This window comes from Carya illinoinensis, chromosome 13 (genome assembly GCF_018687715.1).
Source record: "Carya illinoinensis cultivar Pawnee chromosome 13, C.illinoinensisPawnee_v1, whole genome shotgun sequence".
Lineage (NCBI taxonomy): Eukaryota > Viridiplantae > Streptophyta > Magnoliopsida > Fagales > Juglandaceae > Carya > Carya illinoinensis.
In genome coordinates, this window is record NC_056764.1 from 25,076,749 (window position 1) to 25,081,233 (window position 4,485).

The window sequence follows — 4,485 nt, forward strand, 5'->3', positions numbered from 1 at the left end:
AAAATAAGTGGAAAGTCAAAAATGTTAATTGACCTGCCCGCTCTGTGCCCTATTGACCGGTGCAAAACTGCAAGTGCACAGTATTGTAGCTTTATAGTAAAGTAATAAGAAGAGTATCGTCCTCAGGGATTAGTACCTTACGTTTGCCAAATACCAAAATTATACTAAACTTGATTTTATCTAGAGGAATCACTACGATTTTTGTAGTTGCAATCTAAACTAGATCAACTCAAAGAAAAAATGTGCAAAGGAAATAACACTGACGTTCGAAGATCAAATTAATGGGAAGAAAACTTCTAGGAAATCGATTTCACCTACTTCTTCACTATGCTTTTCTCATCCAGCTAATTTAATTTAAATCTCTTTTGTCTATTAGCAAATCTCTAATTCATCCAAAAGCCTCTTTCGATAGTCAATTGGAATTGACTCTTGGTTATCAATTCACAAAAGAATATGCAAATTCAATAATCAAGAACGCAATAAGACCAATGATTTAATTACTACATAGGTTCATACAAGTCTTTCAATCTCTATACTTACCTATGCTAAAATATCCAAGATCTACCCTATGATTCCCTCTTTCGATAGCAAATCACAAGATTACTTATCATCTAATCAATGGCCAGTTAATTAGAAGCAATAAATTCAGAATAAATCAGATAAACAAAGAGAGAATTGCATTAAATTAGCATAGACAATCAAGCATAGTTCAGAAATAGGTTACATTATTTTCCTAGAATGAAGAAAATTTAGGTCATGCTAGAAATGAAATTCAACATAAACGAATTCACCATAATTGTTCTGAGAAGATGGGAAGAAGAAAATAAATACTGAAAAATCCTCCTTGCAGCCTCAACTCGTCGTCAAAAGCTCAAGGGAACGATTCAACACTTTTCTCTCGTCCATGCTCGTGTATGATTCCAACGTACGTGCAATAATTGGAATTCCGTCTCCAAAAAACAGATGAATTGAATCCCTCTAACTGTGTTTTTCTCTCCCAAGAAGTGTTCTCCAGTCAAAACTCATGGCTCTAGAGTGAAAAATTGTTTTTATATGGTCTCACGGTAGAAAACCTAAAATCTGTCAAAATACGATGTTCGCTCGAGCGGGGTGTCGAGCGCGCGTCGAGCGTTCGACTCTGCTTGATTTCGCTCGAGCGTCCTATCGAGCGCACATCGTGCGTTCGACTCTGCCTGATTTCGCTCGAGCGGCCAATGTCTCCACTCGAGCGAACTTTATTTTTCAGCAACCCGCTCGAGCTCCCTGTCGAGCGGCAGTCGAGCGTTTGAATCTGCCTGAATTTGCTCGAGCGGCCAAAAGCCTCCGCTCGAGCGAACTTGTAAAATCTGCAATATGAAATTTTTGCAAGTCATCAAATACCCCTAAACTTACAACTTTGTTTGTCCTCAAACAAAAAAAAAAACAAATGATAGTTTAGGCAATATCGACTCGACCCGAAAGAGAAGTAGCATCACTCACCAAGCTTTTATGAATTTAGATTTCATCTCTAGTATCTTACTCTTTTAACATCAAAGATGGCAGGAAAATCAATCAAAAATTTTGCAATTTGTCAAGCAAGAGTTAGGCGTTTACTTCAACCTAAAGCTAAGACCTTGAGTGTGTGTGTGATATAGTCAATTTAACCTCAAACCACCTGCAAACTCAGATAAAAGTAGAACAATCAAAATCAAAAGAATTCTCTTAAAACTTAACCCCATAAGTCTAATTTTCAGAAATCCTCTCCACTAATGTAGTCAACACCAAAATCAGAGATCAAAAGGTCTTTAATAAGGTTGTAATGATAGGCCACAGGGTGAGGGTTAAGAAAGAACTGGATATGGGAAATTAAATCAAACTGGAAAAATACTTAGTGAAAAGAACATTAAAAGAGAAACTCACATGATTCAAATCATAGCTCTTTCTTGGCAATATGCTCATACTTGTGGCATTATTATTGCTGTAATCACTAATGTAATACCAACACTTCCCTTGACAAAATTTGAGATAATTCACATTCCGCTTAGCGACTTCTTTTTCTTTTTCTTTCTCTTTTCTTCTTCTTCTTCTACTTCTCTTTTTTTTTTTTTTTCAGTCACTTCCTTTCTTCTTCTTTTTTTTTTCAATCAAAGCAAAGATAATACGGTTCATCATGAAACCAATTTTTCTCTTTTAAATGTAACTCTCCACCAAAGTATTTTCTCAAACTATTAAACGTAGATTCATTGTTTTTCAGGCTTAGAGCTGGCATGGTTTATGTAGTTCAAAGAATAAATAAAGGCTCATGAAGGCTCAAGGGGGTTGACTATGGAAACACACCATGTAATGATGGCATGACATTTAGGACGGCTGGGAAAGCTTTTTGGTTATGCCAAAGAAATGCCTAGATCATTTCTCTGATATTTGGTCTCAACTAGGATTTCGCCTCAAGGACCCATCAATGGATTCTAGAGCAAAGCAAAATTGAACCTCCCTCTTTCAATTAATTCAACTTCTTCTCTTCATAAGCAAAATGGAATAAGAGAAAAACGACTATGTGCTCAATTGTGTTCAAGGTCAAAACTTTAAACCAAAGTACCCACAAAACTTCACTTGACATAAAAGAAATTTTTGAAACTTTTTCTCAAAACCATCTTCAATCACAAATTTCAGAGTCATAGAGAATTCGATCTTACTCCAATGCATGCTTGGTAAGAGAATCAAACAACCCATCAACAACCCAAGACTTAGAAAACAAGATGATCAAATGATTATAGGAGTTTACACCCCCAAACTTAAACTAAACAATGTCCTCATTGTAATACAAAAGTAAAAAGGATTGAAGAAATAAAAGAACTTCCTTGGTTTCATGGTGAATCTTCCGTAGATTAGAATTTTTCAGCTCTTTATTCTTGCTAAATAAACCTGCATCAAAAACCAATTTATTAAAACTTAAATAAATAACGATAATAAAATAAATGAAAGAAAGAAAGAAAGATCTATGGGTTGCCTCCCATAAGCGCTTGTTTTAAAGTCTACAGCCAGACTTTTCAATGATCATCAATTAGGATCTCCAAGAGGAATAAATGCAAAATTCCTCTCCATTTGCTCTCCATAGTAGTACTTCAATCTTTGACCATTAACTCTGAAAATATTCCCTGTCTTGTCCTTCAAATCTACTGCTCCAAAAGAGAAAACCTCATGAATTGTATAAGGACCCGTCCATCTTGATTTTAACTTTCCTGGGAAGAGTTTGAGTCGTGAATTGAAGAGTAAAACTTGTTGTCCTGGAGCAAACTCTCGCCTAAAAATCTGTTTGTCATGCCACTTCTTCGTCTTTTCTTTATAGATCTTTGCATTTTCATATGCATCATTCCGAAACTCTTCCATCTCATTCAATTGAAGAAGTCGCTTTTCACCTGCTGCCTTCAAATCAAAGTTAAACTTTTTCACAGCCCAATAAGCTCTATGCTCCAACTCCACAGGAAGATGACATGCCTTTCCAAACACTAATCGGTATGGAGACATCCCAATAGGTGTTTTAAAGTCCGTACGGTATGCCCACAAAGCATCATCAAGCTTCTTCGCCCAATCCTTTCTATTGATTTTGACCGTCTTCTCAAGGATATTCTTGATCTCTCTATTTGAAATTTCAGCTTGACCATTAGTTTGAGGATGGTAAGAAAGTGCTATCTTGTGCTTCACACCATATTTAGAAAGAAGATTCTCAAAAAACTTGTTGCAAAAGTGAGTCCCTTCATCACTAATAATAGCTCGTGGAGTGCCAAATCTTGTGAATATGTTCTTGTGCAGAAATTTAAGCACTACCTTTGCATCATTTGTTGTTGTAGCAATTGCTTCCACCCATTTTGACACATAGTCAACTACTAATAAGATATAAGCAAAACCAAAAGAAGGAGGAAAAGGCCCCATAAAATCTATTCCCCAAACATCAAACAACTCAACTTCTAAGATACCTTTCAATGGTAACTCATGACGCCTTGAAATATTTCCCATACGTTGGCACCGGTCACAAGTTTTCACCAAAGTGTAAGTATCACGAAAAATAGAAGGCCAATAGAACCCACTTTGAAGTACCTTAGCTACTGTATGGGTGGCTCCAAAGTGTCCTCCATATGATGATGAATGGCAATGATGGAGGATGTCTTGCATCTCTTCTTCAGGCACACATCTTCTAATGATTTGATCAGGGCATCTTTTGAACAACAAAGGCTCATCCCAAAGATAATGATTCACATCATGCAAATATTTCTTACGTTGATGGTAAGTAAGATCAGGTGGTAGAACTTTACAAGCTAGATAATTAACAATATCAGCATACCACGGAAGCTTGATCTCACATGCAAACAACTGCTCATCAGGGAATGCCTCTTGGACCACTGAATCTGGTCTTTCTTCCTCTTGCTCTAACCGAGAGAGATGGTCAGCCACTAAATTTTCACTTCCTTTCTTGTCTCGAATCTCCAAATCAAATTCTTGAAGAATGAG